The following is a 20,318-nucleotide window of genomic DNA, read 5'->3' as shown; positions in this document are numbered from 1 at the left end:
TGGACACAGTGAGGACTTTCAAATGCTTTGATAAGTCAAATCTCAACTTTAACATGACATTTCTGCAGCTTGTGTTTGCAAATACCAGCTTGATTGGGTAGCGAATGGCTCGTTGCTCCTTCCGACGCTGCTTCTTTTTGCTTCAGCGAGCAAGGGATGCTTTAAATGTGATTCCATTCAATTGGACTTAGAGACCGAGCCTGGCCAGTTTCAGCGGTGAAGTTGGAGGGTGGGTGGAAAGTGTCCGGGAGGAGGCTGTGCCGGAGCCGAGAGAAACCGGCAGGAGGCGACAGCGAGCCAGGAGCCCAAACCTGGCAGAGATAAACGCTCTGGATGATTCATTCATTCCTGTCTAGAGATGCCGGGAGGGGAAGGAGGACAAGGGAGCAAGTGTGAAGATGCTGGGATCTCAGAGAGATCAGGAAACAAGCAAGCGGGCCGCAGAGTTAGAGAGCAGGAAGGTCCTTTGACTCTATCGCATCCCATCCGTGTGTTGTTGGGATTGAACGACACATCCCTGAAGTCAGAATACACTGAATCTATTCTGCCACGGAAGTCCCTAAGAGATCAGAATGTAGGAATTTATATCTGGATACTTTAAGGGTGTGGGTGCTTTCTCTCCCCATTTGCACTGATATTATGGCCTCAATTCTGGAATGCTTGATAGGTCACTAAAGATAAGGACTATTAAAGCATTAGCTATGAGGAGAGGTTGGAGAAACTTGGTTTGTTCTCACTGGAACAGTGCAGGTTGAGGGACGACCTGATAGAAGTTTACAAGATTATGAAAGGCATTGGCAGAGTGGATAGTCAGAAGCTTTTTCCCAGGGTGGAAGAGTCAATTACTCGGGGGCACAGGTTTAAGGTGCGAGGGATAAGGTTTAAAGGAGATGTACGAGGCAAGTTTTTTTTTACACAGAGGGTGGTGGGTGCCTGGAACTTGCTGCTGGGGAGGTAGTGGAAGCAGATACGATAATGACTTTTAAGGGGTGTCTTGACAAATACATGAATAGGATGGGAATGGAGGGATATGATCCCCGGAAGAGTAGGCAGTTTTAGTTCAGATGGGCAGCATGGTCGGTGCAGGCTTGGAGGGCCGAAGGGCCTGTTCCTGTGATGTAATTTTCTTTGTTCTTTGATTGTCAAATTTGATGCAAAGACCCAAACATGCCCAGTTGTTGAAAGATAGTATTAATTGCCCACGAAAAAAGTTATTGGAGAACAGCCAGCTTTGATTAAATGGTCTTTATCACAGTTAAACAAGTTTCGGACCAATGTTGAGGTCATTGTAGTAAATAGAAGCTGGATAAAAGCAAATGACTGCGGATGCTGGAATCTAAAACCAGGAGAGAAAATGCTGGAAAATCTCAGCATGTCTGGCAGCACCTGTAAGGAGAGAAAAGGACTGATGTTTCGAGTCCAGATGACCCTTTGTCAAAGCTTTCGAGTTTTTGAGCTTTGACAAAGGGTCATCTGGACTCGAAACATCAGCTCTTTTCTCTCCTTACAGATGCTGCCAGACCTGCTGAGATTTTCCAGCATTTTCTCTTTTGATTGTAGAACATAGCATCCATCCAGTCTAGTAAAAGCTGACATTCAGGAATAATTATAAGCCAGCTAACTTCTATTTGGCTTAAAGGATTCTGTGATAATTCATCGAATTGAAGTATCATACAATCCCTACAGTGCAGAAGGAGGCCATTCATCCCATCAAGTCTGTTCCAAGTCTCTGAGCATCTTAACTAGGCCCTCTCCCCATGGCTAATTCATCAAACCTACACATCTTGGGACACTAAGGGGCACTTTAGCATGGCCAATCCACCTTTGGAACGTGGGAGGAAACCAGAGCACCCGGAGGGAACCCATTGCAGCCACAGGGAAAGTGTGCAAACTCCACGCAGACAGTCACCCGAGGTCAGAATTGAACCCGAATCCCTGGCGCTGTGAGGCAGCAGTGCTAATCATTGTGCCACCATGCCACCTAGTGATTCAGTGATAACCTTTTGGGGACTGCTGCATAAAGTTAATCTTCTGTGGCATTTACAAATAGAAAAATTTCTAAACCGCTCCTGAAGATGTAATTTACAGCATTTATGGTGATCCTTGTGAAATAAAGGGGAATCTCAGTATCGTGATGCTGGTACTGAATACTGAGGAAACACAAATCCTTACTTTCATCCTTTTGCTGCTTACTAAGGACCCATCTGGGGTTTTACCTTCCAGTGATGATCTAGAGATAAATGATGCCTATCTCAACTCACCTCAAATAGAAATGAAATGAATTTACTAACCATTTTGTAGGCCTTTCTTAAGCTGCATCACGAGTGTATTAATTCTTTTTTGTCAAATCATCAAAGAAGACAAACCATAATTGATCACTAAGCACTTTTTACAACTCACAGCTACAGTTGGACGCAGGAACATTTAATAGACATACATGAGTGCAATCAGAGTTGTCCAGCAGTTGCGTTGCAAACCACTGATGAATAGATTTACTCAATAAAATGAGTAACAAGGTTATGTAAACAAGTCCGTATCTCACTGTAAATTAGGGCTAATGGATACTCAGTATTAGTTTTGCAGTGAGCAAGTATGCAAGGTTACAAATTAATGGGATTACATTAAGATTCTTACAAGTTAATAGCTCTGAATAGCAAATATCAATTAGCTCAAGTCTATATACATGATTAATACCATTGAGTGTTTACCCACTCTCATCTTCAGGAGTAATTTGGTGGGTCAAATTCCTTCCTTCTTAGATGAGGGCATTAGATTCTAAAGTTTTGTGATGACTACCTCCTCGGTGCCACAATGGTTAGCACTGCTGCCACAGCACCAGGGACCCGTGTTCAATTCCTGGCTTGGGTCACTGTCTGTGTGGAGTCTGCATGTTCTCCCCGTGTCTGCGTGGGTTCCCTTCGAGTGCTCTAGTTTCCTCCCACAGGCCGAAAGATGTGCAGAGGTGCATTGGCTGTGCTAAATTCTCCCCCAGTGTACCCAAACAGGCATCGGAGTGTGGCGGCTAGGGGATTTTCATATAACTTCATTGCAATGTTAATGTAAGCCTACTTGTGACACTAATAAATCAACTTTTTAAAAAACTTAAACTCCTTTGAGACAGATTTATCTTTTTCACTTGGATCTTCAGCTTTGACTAATACCATCTTCCACACAAGCTACAGCACTTGAGATGGCTCCTTTCTTACTTTCCTATATCTCAGAGTGGCTGCAGTTAAGTGCTTTTCTTTGCCTGAATATCTGTTGTAGCTATTATTTAGCTTCTTAAATATATATACCTTATATTGGTAAGGGTACTACCTATGCCATCTAGGAAAGACAGATACACAAGACAAATGGTCTATCTGCCATACAAAGTGCTAATCAACAATGATACAAGATCTGAATATGGCCAGGACATCACTGCAGGAGTTCCTCAGGATAGTATCCTAGACCCAACCATCTTCAGCTGCTTCATCAATGGCCTTCCTTCCATCATAAGGTCTGAAGTGGGCATGTTTGCTGATGATTGCACAATGTTCAGCATCATTTTGCAACTCATCTGATACTGAAACAGTTCCTGCCCAAATGCAGCATGGACAATATCTGGACTTGGATTGTCAAGTGGCAAGTAATGACCATCTCCAGGAAGAGAGAATATAACCAGCACTCATTCACTGGCATTACCATCACTGAATCCCCTAATCTCAACATCCTGGAGGCTATCTTTGACCAGAAATGGAACTGGACTAGCCATATAAATACTGTGGTTACACGAGCAGGTCAGAGACTGGGAATTCTATGGAGAACAACTCATCTCCTGACCCCCGAAGCCTGTCCATCATCTACAAGGTACAAGTCAGGAGTGTGATGGAATCCTCTCTCCTTGCCTGGATGTATGCAGCTCCAATAGCATTCAAGAAGCTTGACATCATCCAGGACAAAACCACCCACTTGATTGGCATCCTTTCCACAAACATCCATTTCTCTACTACTGATGCATAGTAGCAGCTGTGTGTACGATCTACAGGATGCACTGCAGGAACTCACCAAGGACACTGAGACAGCACCTTCTAAGCCCACAACCCCTACCATCTAGAAGGACAATGTCAGCAGGCACATGGGAACACCACCGCCTGGAATTCCCCTCCAAACCTCTCACCATCCTGACTGGGAAATATATCGCCGTTCCTTCACTATCACTGGATCAAACTCCTGGAACTCCCTCGCTAACAGCACTGTGGGTGTTCCTACAGCGACTGTAGTAGTTCAACAAGGCAGCTTACCCCCATCTTCTGGAGGGCAATGAGGGATGGACAATGAATGCTGGCTTAGGCAGTGAAGCCCATACCCTGTGAATGAATTAAAAAGGTTCTGGAGATCATTTGCGATCAAGAAACAGTCTTGTGTTTTAAGCAATCTTTTTTTGCTTGCTTTAGTATGTTAACATGTTCGAGATTTTGCTGATTTGCTATCTTTCAAACAACATTTCCTGCATGCTCCTGAATATTAATTAGCCAGTAATTAGTCTTGTTCATCTCCTCTTCCTCTTTCTGATTTTTTTTCAAGAGAAGCGTTTGAAATCCAAGCTTGTGTTCTCTTTTCTTTCATAGAAACATAGAAAAACTACAGCACAAACAGGCCCTTCGGCCCGCAAGTTGTGCCGAACACATCCCTACCTTCTAGACCTACCTATAGGGGCGGTACGGTAGCACAGTGGTTAGCACTGCTGCTTCACAGCTCCAGGGTCCCGGGTTCGATTCCCGGCTCGGGTCACTGTCTGTGTAGAGTTTGCACATTCTCCTCGTGTCTGCGTGGGTTTCCTCCGGGTGCTCCGGTTTCCTCCCACAGTCCAAAGATGTGCGGGTTAGGTTGATTGGCCAGGTTAAAAATTGCCCCTTAGAGTCCTGGGATGCGTAGGTTAGAGGGATTAGCGGGTAAATATGTGGGGGTAGGGCCTGGGTGGGATTGTGGTCGGTGCAGACTCGATGGGCCGAATGGCCTCCTTCTGCACTGTAGGGTTTCTATGATTTCTATGATAACCCTCCATCCTATTAAGCTCCATGTACTCATCCAGGAGTCTCTTAAAAGACCCTATTGAGTTTGCCTCCACCACCACTGACGGCAGCCGATTCCACTCGCCCACCACCCTCTGTGTGAAAAACTTACCCCTAACATTTCCCCTGTACCTACCCCCCAGCACCTTAAACCCGTGTCCTCTCGTAGCAGCCATTTCCAGCTTGGGAAAAAGCCTCTGAGAGTCCACCCGATCTATGCCTCTCAACATCTTATACACCTCTATTAGGTCTCCTCTCATCCTACGTCTCTCCAAGGAGGAAAGACCGAGCTCCCTCAGCCTATCCTCATAAGGCATGCCACTCAATCCAGGCAACATCCTTGTAAATCTCCTCTGCACCCTTTCAATCTTTTCCACATCCTTCCTGTAATGAGGCGACCAGAACTGAGCACAGTACTCCAAGTGGGGTCTGACGAGGGTCTTATATAGCTGCATCATTATCCCCGGACTCCTAAACTCAATCCCTCGATTGATAAAGGCCAGCACACCATACGCCTTCTTAACCACCTCCTCCACCTGCGGGGCCGATTTTAGAGTCCTATGGACCCGGACCCCAAGGTCCTTCCGATCATTCCAACACATCCTCACATGTTCTCTTCCAAGTGGTCTTTGGTTGTGGCCATTGATTCCCTATTGATGTTTCCTGTAAAACTTGAGGAGCTTGCAAGCTGTTTTGTCATGCGAATTGACACAAGCCCGATATTGCTTTGTCCTTCAGATTGTCGGTGTTCAATGTTACTCTAGCTGTCTATTTGTTTGTCTCTCTTAAGTTTCAGCTGGACTCTGGCTACAAGAAGGTGGTGAACATGTGTCTGCTCCCCCTTTAACTCTGATATCCAGAGCTCGAAAAGCAAGTGCACATGGGCAACACACAGAGGCTAACAGAGAAGTTGAAGCTAATATAAGACCAGGTAAGAGGAGATACATTGAGAATCTTGCACAAGAAACAGAAAGAGCAGCATTATATGAAAAAGCTCTACGAGACAACTAAACAGCTGTCAGGAAAATTCAGACAAATGCCCAGATTAGGGACCGGGATGGAAAACTTCTCACTCTCATAGAATCCCTACAGTGCAGAAGGAGGCTACTTGGCCCTTCTAGTCTGCACCGACCACAATCCCTCCCAGACCCAATCCCTCCAACCCCACGTATTTACCCTGCTATTCCACCTGACATGATGTGGCGATTCTGCATGGCCAATCAATCTAACCTGCACATCTTTGGACTGTGGGAGGAGACCGGAGCACCCGGAGGAATCCCATGCAGACAATGTGCAAACTCCACACAGACAGTGACCCGAGGCCGGAATTGAACCCGGGTCCCTGGTGCTGTGAGACAGCAGTGCTAACCACTGTGCCACCATGCCGCCCCGCTTGTAAAAGATTGGCTCAGGAGATGGACAAAACATTTCAACCTAATCCTGAACCGATCTCCACCAACCAAATCAGCTGAATCTCTGATAGATTGAATGTACAAGCTGGTGTGAGACAAGGCTGTTTGATGTCACTGTTCCCATTTTTGCTCGTGATTGATTGGGTTTTGTGACAAACAATTCCCGACGGGAGAAATGACACACAATGGGCCCACACTGAACAGCTGGAAGATTTAGACTTTGTGGATGACTTGGCTTTATTATCACACAACCACATACAGATGCAAGATAAAATCTGTCACTTGACGCAAATATCAGATAAAGTTGGCCTTAACATCAATACAGAGAAAACAAAGATAACGCGAATAAACATCAGGGACAACAACTCCATTAAGATATTGAGTTGGATGAAGTAAGTATGGGTGGCACAGTGGCACAATGGTTAGCACTGCTGCTTCACAGCGCCAGGGACCCGGGTTCAATTCCTGACTTGGGTCACTGTCTATGTGGAGTTTGCACATTCTCCCTGTGTCTGCGTGGGTTTCCTCCGGGTGCTCCAGTTTCCTCCCACACTCCAAAGATGTGCGGGTTAGGTGAATTGGCCATGATAAATTGCCCTTTAGTGTCAGGTGGACTGGCTAGGGTAAATGCATGGGGTTGAGTGGGATTGTAGTCGGTGCAGACTCGATGGGCCAAATGGCCTCCTTCTGCACTGTAGGGATTCTACGATAACGTCTTTTACCTATCTGGGTAGTGTTGTAAGTATTACTGGTGGGGTAGACAAGGCTATAAAGATCAGAATTATAAAGGCTAGAGCAGTGTTCATCACTCTCTCCAACATCTGGACACCAAGGCCACAACGCTAAAGATCTTCAACTCCACCATCAAGTCTGTTCTCCTTCATGGCTCCGAAACATGGAGGACCACCCAAACAATGTTGATGAAAATCCAATTATTCACCAACAGGTGCCTCAGAAGGACACACTGGCCAAATGCCATCAATAATATTAGGCTGAGGGAAGAGAGACAAAACAAGACCCAACGGTCCTCCAAATCAAATGGCGAAAGTGGAATTGGATAGGCTGCACTTTGAGGAAGCCGTGAACAACATTACACGGCTAGCTCTGACATGGAACCTGCAAGGAAAGAGAAGGCAAGGCAGACCAAGAAACACACGGAGGTGGAATACAGAAAAGGAGATGAGAGCCGTAGGCATGGTAACAACTAGAGTGTTTGGTCCAAAACAGGATTAGATGGAGAGAATTTGTCTATGGCTTTTGCTCCACCAGGGAGTGTCAAGGCTCAGAAGGAGAATAGTCAGTCATACATGGGACGAAATTCAGTCAATAATGACTTCTGATAATGTCCTGTACTTTATATTTAGACACATGATGGTTAACATTTCAGAAATATTTTATAATACAAATACCAGGTGGTGAATATGAAGCATTTAAGAGCTAATAAAAAATATCTGAATCAATTATTGCTTACATTAAATATGTAAAGGATGGGAAAGCATGAAGTAAAATATAATTATCGATGATCTATATATAACTTTTTTTGAAGTTATTTAAAGACTGTCAGAGTAAATTTGAATTCATTGACCTCCTTTAACTTGCATGGAATAGATTTAACCTATTTATTTAGCAAGTGGAATTAAACAAGAAACAAGCCAGCAAAAGATATTCATATATCTGAGTTAGTGCATCTAATCCATAGAAGCTTATTGATCTGTTTAAAGTAATATAAACCGTGTCTATAAAATGGTTGTGTGCACACACAGGATGAACTTACATCGTCATTGTTCCTGTAGCTCCATTTGCAATGTTGATTGAGCTGTCTGTCCTCGTATCCTAAACAACCGGAGTTTTTTTTAGCATATGTCACAATATTAATCACAGTCCTATACCAGATTTGGTTCAGTTAGAATCTTCTTCTGTCTCACCAATTTTCTCTCCTTCCCTTCTCTTTGAAGGCATGGACTTCTTGCTGGGGTGTGGTTGTCACCTTCTGGGACTGGCTCTTGGACAGGTGGGATATGTACTAGGCGGACAGGTTCAGTCTTAGCAAGACCAGGACCAATATCCATGCAGGGAGATTTGCAAATTCTGCTGGGGAGGGTTTAATTGAGCTTGTCAGGGGGATGGGAACCAGAGAATGAATTCAGATAGGAGAGAAACAAAGATGGTAATGGTAGGAAGGAAAGCGGTAAGTAAAATTGGAAGGCAGTGGAAACAAAGGCCGGCATAAAATAGGGTAAAAAATACAGAAAGATGTTAAAAAGGCAAAACTAAAGGCATGCTATCTGAATGCATGCAACATTTGCAAAAAGGTAGATGAATTGATGCAACAAATAGAAGTAAATAGGTAAGATCTAAAGATGTGCGGGTTAGGTAGATTGGCCATGCTAACTTGCCCCTTAGTGTCCTGGGATGCGTAGGTTAAAGGGATTAGCAGGGTAAATGTGTGGGGTTGCAGGGATCGAACCTGGGTGGGATTGTTGTCAGTGCAGACTTGCTGGGCCGAATGGCCTCCTTCTGCAGTGTGGGGATTCTATGATTCTATGATCTAATTTCCATTACTGAGACATAGCTACAGGGTGACCAATGCTGGGTCCAGGGTATTCAACACTTAGGAAGGATAAGGGAAAGGAGGTGGGGGGTTGCACTGTTAATAAAGAATAAGATCAGTACATAAGTGAGAAAGGATCTTAGATCGGAAGATCAAAAGGTAGAATTAGTTTGGATGGAGTTAAGAAACAGCAAAGGGTAGAAAATACTTTTGGAAGTTATTTATAGGACACCAACCAGTAGTGTTGATGTGGGCAATGGCATAAATCAGAATTAGAGGTGGGTGTAACAAGGGTAGTCACAGGGGACTTCAATATAGACTGGGTAAACCAAATTAGTATCAATACTATGGAGAACAAATTCTTGGAATGTATACACAATGGCTTTTCCAGATCAGTATGTTGAGGAATCAACTCAGTAATGGACTTTCTTAGATGTTGCCTTGAGCAATGAGAAAGGGCGGATTAATAATCTCACCATTAAAGAGGTGATCATAGTATAACAAAATTTGACATTAAGTTTGAGAGTGATGAAGTTCAACCCAAAACTTGGATCATAAATCTCACGAAGGTGTGTGGGTTGATTGGGAAACTACATTTAAAGGTATAACAGTAGACAGGCAAAGGCTAGCATTTAGAGAATGAATGCTTAGTTCACGACAAATATATATTACTTTGAGACACAAAAACACAAAAGGAAAAATGATCCAACCATGCCTAACAAGGGAAGTTAAAGATTGTATTGGATCAAAGAAAAAGGCTTCTAAAGTTGACAAAAAAAGTGGTAAGCCCGAGGATTGGAAGCTTATTAGAATTTAGATAGGAGGATCAAAAAGCTGACAACAAAAAGAATAGAGTTTGAGAGTAAACTAGCGAGAAACATAAAAAAATGATTTTAAAAGCTTTTGTAGATATGTGACAGGGAAAATATTAGCAAGGACAAATATGGACCGAGTCCCCTCTCTCTCTCCACAAAGCAAATGCTGAATCATGGTTGGAAGGCAAGAATATTACTACAAATAAGGCCCAATAGTGGAGGAGGCAAGTTTAAAATGCTGACAAAATTGCTTCCATATTTTTGAAGTAGAAATCACAATGGGCTTTGGTGTGTATTTAGCAGGAGTTCAGGATAGTGGGGGCACAAATTAAGGCAGAAAGAGAGGATGGGCAGGAATGCGCTTCCAAAAGACACCAGTTTATATCTGGATAGTGATACCATATTGAAACCTTTTGAATATTGGCTGCCCAGTGAGTGAGCGATGGTGGTATCGTGGTGAGCATCGCTGCCTTCCAAGCAGCTGATCTGGGTTCAATTCCCAGCCATCACACTGAAAGTTGGTTTGGGCGGCACAATGGTTAGCACTGCTGCCTCACAGCGCTAGGGACCCGGGTTTGATTCCTGGTTTTGATCACTGTGTGGGGTCTGCGAGTTCTCCCCGTGTCTGCGTGGGTTCCCTCCGGATGCTCCGGTTTCCTCCCACAGTCTGAGAGACGTGCTGGTTAGGTGTACCGGCCATGCTAAATTCTCCTTCAGTGTACCCAAACAGGCGCTGGAGTGTGGCGACTAGGGGATTTTCACAGTAACTTCATTGCAGTGTTAATGTAAGCCTACTTGTGATACTGATAAACAAACTTAAAAACAGTAATAGGTCAGTAGCCTAGGTAGTGCCAGTCCACCATCTCGTTTCCCTCTCTGAAGTATCGCTCTACGGGCTCCAGGAGTCCTATCAACCCAGACAAATGTGATAGCAACTTGTGACAAAAAAGTGATTTTGGTAAAAAGATAGGGAGATATTGAAAAAGAAACAAGAAGCTGGGCAGAATGTTCATTTTTATTGATTGAATCCTGCCAGCTAAGGAAAGTGGTAACTTATCCCAGCGTTGTAAATCCACCTTAACTTTGGTGACCTGGGGGAATCTATTTGGCAATAGAGTTGGTTGGAAAACATTCACTTTTGCTGATATTCAATTCATAGCCAGAGAATAAGCCGAAAGTACCGAGAATATTCATTATGTCATCAATATAGGCAATAAGGTCAGTAATATATCATAGGTCTTCAGCATAAAAGAACACACAGTGCTCGCACCAGCCTGGTGGATACCCCCCAGCAGTGTCGATGCCTTTAAGGCTATGGGCAGGGGTTCTATCTTCTATCCTTCTATCTTCACGACACATGACAACGCAGAATCGCTGAGCAGAAACTGATAGCCAAGTTCCGCACACATGAGAACGGCCTCAACTGGGATCTTGGGTTCATGTCACACTATCTGTAACCCCCACGACTTGCCTGGGCTTGCAAAATCTCACTAACTGTCCTGTCTGGAGACAATACACATCTCTTTAACCTGTGCTTAACCCTCTCTCCACGCACATTGTCTGTACCTTTAAGACTTGATTACCTGCAAAGACTCGCATTCCAACCATTATCTTGTAAATTGAGTTTGTGTCTATATATGCCCTGTTTGTGAACCCAACGCCTCACTCACCTGAAGAAGGAGTGACGCTCCGAAAGCTTGTGCTGCCAAATAAACCTGTTGGACTTTAACCTGGTGTTGTGAGACTTCTTACAGGGGTTCTATCGCCAGGGCAAAGAGAAGTGGAGACAAAAGGTACCCTTTATGGTTCCTCTGGATACAGGGAAGTTAAGATTTTAAAGTTTATTGATTAATGTCACAAGTAGGCTTACATTAACACTGCAATGAAGTTACTGTGAAAATCCCCTAGTTGCCACACTGTGGCGCCTGTTTGGGTACACCGAGGGAGAATTTAGCACAGCCAATGCACCTAACCAGCACGTTTTTCAGACTGCGGGAGGAAACCGGAGCACCTGGAGGAAACCCACACAGACACACGGAGAACGTGCAAACTCCACACAGACAGTGACCCAAGCTAGGAATCGAACCTAGGTTCCTGGCGCTGTGAGGCAGCAGTGTTAACCACTGTGCCACCGTGTCGCCCCAGTACTTTGAATATAGAAAGTTAGTGTGCACACTTGTGGTAGGGGAGGTATACAGAGGGGGCAAACCCATGAAATAAATTTTGAACCAAACACAAATTTATCCAGATTGTAAACAAATAATCCCAGTACCCAGTCAAAAGCCGTCTCCACATCCAGAGAGGAAACAGCTTCAGGGTGGGTCGAGGCGGTTGGGGAAAGTATAACGTCAAGAAGACAACGTACATTTGGGAATAATTGGCGTCCCTTCACAAAGTCACATTGATCGCCAGATATTATACCAAGAAGACAAGGCTCCAAAGGGCACGCCAATACCTTAGCTAACATCTTTACCTCAGCGTACAGCAGGCAGATAGGCCAATATGAGCCACATTCATCAGGGTCTTTCTCTTATATGAGTATAAGCGAGATGGAAGCTTGAGTCAGTGTCGGAGGTCAGAGAACCTTGGGACAATGAGTCACTAAACATATCTTGTAATAAGGGTGCAAGTTGAGTAGAAAACCCTTGAGGAAATTAAATTGGAAAGCCAACAGGGCCTGGGGCCTTGCCACTTTGCATAGACTTAGTGTAGTTTGTTATCTCACCCAGACGTAAAGGATCATCCAAGCCTCAACTCAAGTCCTCATCCACAGATGGGATGTCCAAATTATATAGAAAGTCAGTCATTGCCATGCTATCCCATGGGGATTCTGATTTATAATGGTTACAGTAAAAAGAAGCGAAGGTCAAATTAATATCAGAGGCGTCAGTGGTAAGATTGTGGGAGGAGTCGTAGACTTTGGAGATGAACCGAGAAACAGACTGATACCCGAGTAGGTGGGCCAGAAGGCAGCCAGCTTTATCCCCGTATTCATAAAACATCCCCCTGGACCAATGTAACATATACTCCACTTTATTTGTGGAAAGTAAGTCTAATTGAGTCTGAAGTTTTAGCCTGTCTGCATGTAACTCAGGAGTGAAGGTGATGGAATATTTAAAATCTATTTCTAAAATTGAGTCCACCAATTCTTGTTCTTGTAATTTTTTGTTTGATAATACATGCATTGTAAGGAATAATGTTCCCCTGGATGACAGCTTTGAGGTAGTACTGATGGGGTGGTGGAATCAGATTTATTTTAATAGAAACATCTATACTGGATCTAAATTTACAAAAATCTTTGTCAGATAGTAAGGTTGTGTTAAATCTCCATGGAGGCCAGTCTTTATCTTTGGGTGTGAGAACCAGGTCGAGGGAGTGGAGTGCATGGTCTGATATAACAATAGTAGAATACTCGTCTGTTTTAACTGTGGGGTGAAGAGATCTATCTAAAGAAAAAGTAGTTGATGTGTGAGAAAGGATGGTGGACATGAGAGATAGAGGAGGAGAAGTCCCTCATGGCTGGGTGGAGGAAATGCCACGGTCAACACAATGCATTTGAGTCAGCTGGACAGGGGGTCACCATGTCCGTTGTGGGGGGGGGGGGAGGGGCTGATTCTCAATGCTGCAGTTGGGGTGCCCTTTAAAAATGGCGCCTCAATCTCTGTAAATTGGACTGGTTGGCGTATTTCAGATATTCATTTTTTTCATATGTTGAAGGTAGGTGAGTCCCACCTGATGGGCACTGCCCAGCGGGAAACACTCTGCTTTTCCCACTGGCAAGAGCAGTTAGAGTCCAGTCGAGTGAAACGCACCCTATATCTAAAGTTTAAGTTTATTTATTATTGTCACAAGTAGGCTTACATTAACACTGCAATGAAGTTACTGTGAAAAATCCCCTACTTGCCACACTCCGGCACCTGTTTGGATACACTGAATTTAGCACGGCCAATGCACCTAACCAGCACGTCTTTCGGACTGTGGGAGGAAACCAGAGCACCCGAAGGAAACCCACGCAGGGGAGAACATGCAGACTCCACACAGACTGTGACCCAAGCCAGGAATCGAACCCGAGTCCTTAGCGCTGTGAGGCAGCAGTGCTAACCACTGTGCCGCCCAGCAAAGTCAACCCCTAAATAACGCTGAAACCTGGAAATGTCATACTTGGTAAACTGCCTAATACGCGTTAGCCACTTTCTCCTTGAGACCTTATAACCTCTGCCACTCTTGAAAAGCAACATGGATGTGGAGTATGTGCTCAGTTAACTGTGCAATGTACAGGTTGCTGAACAAGGATTTATGGAAAAGAGATGCTGAGGATCAACTTTAGTTTAACAATCTAATTTGAGGAGGTCTTTATTAATCTTTATTGTCTTCAATGCATCTTCCTAGTTCCTTCCGCAATTGACTTGCTGATTAAATCCAAAGTTTTATGATGACTAATCTTCTCTTTTATTGTTTAACTTGCAGGAGCCTGTATGTGCTGTGGCTGAATTTACACTAACATCAGACATTCATGAATGAGTGTTGACTTGTGTTGCCAGGTTTATCAACAGTGCCCGGAGTCTCAGCTTAGCCCCAACAACAATATGAAGGCACCCTTTCAACTCCAAGTAGAAACAAGAGTGGGAAACGGATGGAGTTTCATTTCTGGGAAATTGCAGATCCCTGTTGCTTTGACTGAAATCAGTTCATTTAACACAGACTAGGGATCGTACGCAGAACTTTCCTGATCTCGATAACTCAACGAGTCACTGGATAAATTAGTCATCTTAAAATCAAAATAGTTTGAGAAGAATGTGAACTTCTTTGCCTTAATGGCTGTACTTGGTGGATGCCTGGCACCTTTTTCTTAATTTTGTCAATCTGCCATTTGACACACGCAGAGATCTGTCACCTTGGTACTGAGATATCTAACTCGGTGGTATCTCTGTTTGTCTGATTCCCAATCTAAGGGATGGTCCTCTTGGGGTAATTTACCTAATCCTGAGAGCTTGGGCACAGACTGACAGATCCGAGTGGTAAGGGATGGCCAAGTGTGCAGACAAGGTTTGATCATCTGAAACCGAACTGTTTATCAATACAACATTAATATTCATTAATTTCCCACGCTGGTCCAGTTTATCATTGCCATCTTATCTCTTCTGGTAATGGCTCCTTGGATTACTCTTAACCCAGTCAGGAGAATCCCAGTGCTATATGTATCATTGACCCATCCATTGACTCCATCTACACTTCCCGCGAGAAAAACAGCCAGCATAATCCAGGACGCCATGCAAGAGTATGCCCTGGCCATACTCTCTTCCACCTTCTTCCATCGGGAAAAAGATACAAAAGTCTGAGATCATGTACGAATCGACTTGTCTGTACAGCGCGTGAGAAACAATACTTTTCACTGTATATTAATACATGTGACAATAATAAATCAAATCAAATCAAGTCAAGTCAAGAACAGCTTCTTCCCTGCTGCCATCAGACTTTTGAATAGGCACAACCTCAGGCTAAAGGGACCATCCTTTAAAACAGAGATGAGGAGGAATTTCTTCAACCAAGGAGTGGTGAATCTGTGGAACTCTTTGCTGCAGAAGGCTGTGGAAGCCAGGTCATTGAGTGTCTTTAAGACAGAGATAGATAAGTTCTTGATTAATAAGGGGATCAGGGGTTATGGGGAAAAGGCAGGAGAATGGGGATGAGAAAAATATCAGCCATGATTGAATGGCGGAGCAGACTCGATGGGCTGAGTGGCCTAATTCTGCTCCTATGTCTTATGGTCGACCTGATATTAAGCTGATCTTTCTCTACACTCTAGCTATGATTGTGACACTACATTCTGCACCCTCTCCTTTCCTTCTCCCCTATGTACTCTATGAAAGGTATGCTTTCTCTCTGTAGCACGCAAGAAACAATATTTTTCACTGTATACCAATACATGTGACAATAATTAATCAAAATGTAACAGGCTGTGTTACTGAGCCCTGTGTCTGGGTCAGTGGGAGGCAGGCGTATCTGCATAAAAGTGTGGTGACCAGGAGGTGACTGGTGAGTAACTGCCTGCCCAACTTGGTGGCTTTCTGTCTGTCACAATATCACTGGAAAAGTCCCTTTAAGGTTCACCTGTAGCCAAATGTTCTGCTTCCAGCCTTTTTGTGTGCTTACTTTGCTTTTCCCCCAAGCTGTGCATCATCACAATAATGAGGTGACCACCGAAAACTGGTGGCGAAGAGCGCATTCACTTCACAGTTCCGTAACTCCTGTTTGGGGTCATTTGAGCATAAACTGAACACACTAAATAGAGATGCCCTTGATCTTCCTCGGAGCTGCTTCCAACGAGCTGCCATAACTTTGCAATATGTGTGTTGAGAAATCTGGAGAAGTCACGATGATAGAAGGTCTGAGGAACTTCCTGACCTGTGTTACCCCGCCATGAGTGTGTCTACAGCGAAAGAAAAATAGTCAATTATTCTGTCCAGTTCACAATATTGTTGAAATGCACTGCTGGGTTTAGAACTGAATTGGAGGATTAGGTGGGCTGTAAAGTGGAGATAGTGAACAGTTTGTATTTGTTGTATTCCTGTCTGATATCAATCCATGTAGACGTAGAATCAAATCTGAGACATGGAAGATTGTCGGTTGCACAGCTGAGGATATATGTTCCCTGGAGAGACAATTAAGTAATTATGTTAATTAAAGTCTAATCATTGCATGCGTTGATGTGCCTGAATAAATAGCTGGTACACTTTTATACTTATGGTGTGAAATTTGTTATATATCATATATTTTTAATAGTGAGGTAGACAGAATTGTCTAAATGATTGCATATACGCCCTTTCTGATCATTCCCTCATCCTCGGGGTTGACGAACCTTTTTGATATCCTCATAATAATTGATAAACGCGTGGGAAGAATCTCAATCTCGCCTAATTCGAAGGGAATTAGGTCTGATTTATATAAGCATGTGCTTCCCTTGTTAGCTAAATGCAATTGTACGTCAGATTCTGCTCCCACCACCAATACTGCTTAGAGATTTTGCATTTTCTGCTCTGTTTGCATTGCTGATTGGCACAGAGTCTCAGGCCTTGGGGAATCATCGAATGATACAGCACAGAAGGAAGCTATTCAGCCTATGCAGCCTGTGCTAACCCTTCAGCAGAGTTTTCCAATTAATCATAATCTGCTCCATAACCCTGCAAATGTTTTTCCTTCAATTATCCTCTTTTACTATTGCTACTATTTCGAATTTACTCTTACTAAAGTTACTTTTGAATCTGCTTCTTCCGCCTTTTCAGGGCAATGTTTAAAGTTCATTTATTAGTGTCACAAGTAGGCTTACATTAACACTGCAATGAAGTTGCTGCGAAAATCCTCTCGTCGCCACTCTAGTGCCTGTATAGGTTCACTGAGGGAGAATTTAGCATGGCCAATGCACCTAACCTGCACATCTTTCAGACTGTGGGAGGAAACCGGGGCACCCGGAGGAAACCCAGGCAGACATGGGAAGAACGTGCAGACTCCACACATACAGTGACCCAAGACCAGGAATCGAACCCGGGTCCCTGGCGCTGTGAGACAGCAGTGTTAACCACTGTGCCATCATTGCAAAAATTTGCCATTTTTAAAACTAAATAGTTTCTCCATCTCATCTTGGTTCCTTCACCAAACACCTTAGATCAGTATCCACTGGTTACCAAGCCTTCTGACATAGGGAACATTCCCTCCTTATTTATTCGATTAAAACCATTCATGGAACAACTTTCACCAAGTATTCAAATGATTTGGCCATGGACAATTGAGAGCAGAAGGAGGTAGTTCCTTGTGTTACTACCTTTGGCCCTATAAAAAGCTAGCAGATGCAACAAATGGAACATTCTCCTCTATATCTCACATTTAAAAGGCCTGTTATATACTTTACGCCAATAACAATCAGAATCCCATGCATGAATAGATTACGATCAGAGATTTAGGGCGGCACGGTGGCACAGTGGTTAGCACTGCTGCCTCACAGCAACAGGGATCTGGGTTCAAATCCAGCCTTAGGTGACTGACTGTGTGGAGTTTGCACGTTCTCCCCGTGTCTGTGTGGGTTTCCTCCGGGTGCTCTGGTTTCCTCCCACAGTCCAAAGATGTGCAGGTTAGGTGGATTGGCTAAATTTGCCCCTTAATGTCCCATTTAAACAGGTTAGGGGGATTAGCAGGGTGAATGCATGGGGCTACGGGCTAAGCCCAGGTAAGAGTCAGCGGAGACTCAATGGGCTGAATGGCCTCCTTCTGTACTGAAGGGATTCTATGATTCAGCCCTGAAAGTTCTGTGCAAGTTGTATTTGCCTTCACTATCATAACTCCTCAAAAATGATGCATTTTCAGTGAAATGTCAAGGCCTCAATAATTCTGTATATTGTCACAAAGAGAACACATGCACATAAATTTAATAGAACAGGAGTTATGAGAATGTTCTGAAGTATGCTTCTTAAGAAAAGAATCAAATCCCTGGGCTTGCTTTAATCGACAGGCTGTGCTGAAGCAAGAGACAAAACTAATACCGGTTGTCAGGGTAGATGCAAAGGAGATGTGATTTTGCACAGAAGACCAAAAATAGTGACATCTCTTCCTGATATTGACTTTACACCTTTCAACTCACACCAGAATCCAGCTGTGATTGGCCTTCACACAATTACAGGACAGAATAGATTCATGAAAAATTGTCAGGCGTCCCCACAAGTTGGAGAGGAGAGTTCCAGCTCCAAAACAAATTGTATTTTATCGGTGACTCATGAAGGCATGTAAGGTATGATTTATATCTTCTAGGCATAAATGTGATTTCAAGAAGGAATTAGATATAGCTCTTGGGGCTAAAGGAATCAAGGGATTATGGGTGGAGGAAGGGGGGATCAAGATATTAAATTCGATGATCAGCCATGACCATAATGAATGGCGGAGCAGGCTCGAAGGGCCGAATGGCCACCTCCAGTTTTCTATGTAAGCTGATATGACTGTATTCCAAACTAATTGATTTTGGGATGGCCTGTGTAAGGAGCACAATCAAAATATTCCTTCCTTCCCTACTTTTCTTCCCGCCCCAAAGAAATTGGTTGAGGATATGAAGTGAATGTAGTCGTGATAGTGTCAATGAGTGAGTGGTGCATGGAGTGGATGAGGATGTAGTAGGAAAAACTGGAACCAGAGGGCACAACCTCAGGCTAAAGGGACGATCCTTTAAAACAGAGATGAGGAGGAATTTCTTCAGCCAGAGAGTGGTGAATCTGTGGAACTCTTTGCCGCAGAAGGCTTTGGAGGCCAGGCCATTGAGTGTCTTTAAGACAGAGATAGATAGGTTCTTGATTAATAAGGGGATCAGGGGTTATGGGGAAAAAGACGGAGAATGGGGTTGAGAAAAATATCAGCCATGATTGAATGGTGGAGCAGACTCGATGGGCCGAGTGGCCTAATTCTGCTCCTATATCGTATGGTCTTATAGTCTTATGTAATAGCCGTGATCCTGGTGGGTGAGGGAATTGAATCCTTGGAGTTATCAAACCGATGGATTGGGTACAATGATTTGATTTATTATTGTCATATGTATTAGTATACAGTGAAAAGTATTGTTTCTTGCGCGCTATGCAGACAAAGCATATTGTACATAGGGAAGGAAAGGAGAGAGTGCAGAATGTAATGTTACAGTCATAGCTAGGGTTTAGAGAAAGATCAACTTGGTGCGAGGTAGGTCCATTCAAAAGTCTGATGGCAGCAGGGAAGAAGCTGTTCTTGAGTCGGTTGGTACGTGACCTCAGACGTTTGTATCTTTTTCCCAACAGAAGAATGTGGAAGAGAGAATGTCCGGGGTGCGTGGAGTCTTTGATTATGCTGGCTGCTTTTCTGAGGCAGTGGGAAGTGTAGACAGAGTCAATGGATGGGAAGCTGGTTTGTGTGACTCACTGGGCTTCATCCACGACCCTTTGTAGTTTCTTGTGGTCTTGGGCAGAGCAGGAGCCATACCAAGCTGTGATACAACCAGAGAGAATGCTTTCTATGGTTTCCCCTCTGCCTTCAAGGAGATGGAAGGAATTCAGACATAGGTTTAAAGTTCATATCACAGTGTGGAAGAGGAGGAAGAGAAATCGATGGCACTGATTTAGAGCTATCACCCAAAACTGATAATGTGACAGCCATGAGCAGGGCAGATATCATTATCCAAATGAAAGCAAAATACTGCAGATGCTGCAAACTGAAATATAAACTGAAAATGCTGGGAAATCTCACCAGGTCTGACAGCGTCTGTGGAGAGAGAAACAGATTTAACATTGCGAGTCTGGATGACCCCTCAGCAGAACATGACTTGGCTGCTCGGACACTGCACTGGTCTCTATGGTTGCCAATGAAAGATAAAAATTTGTTGAATAAAAAGTTCTTTAAAAAATGCTTTCTGTGGAGACAGGAGAGCTCCCCTGATTTCAGTCATTACAATCACATTATCAGTGCTGGTTCAGGGGAGGCA

This window comes from Mustelus asterias, chromosome 2 (assembly GCF_964213995.1).
Source record: "Mustelus asterias chromosome 2, sMusAst1.hap1.1, whole genome shotgun sequence".
Taxonomy (NCBI): domain Eukaryota; kingdom Metazoa; phylum Chordata; class Chondrichthyes; order Carcharhiniformes; family Triakidae; genus Mustelus; species Mustelus asterias.
This window is presented reverse-complemented; position numbering follows the sequence as displayed.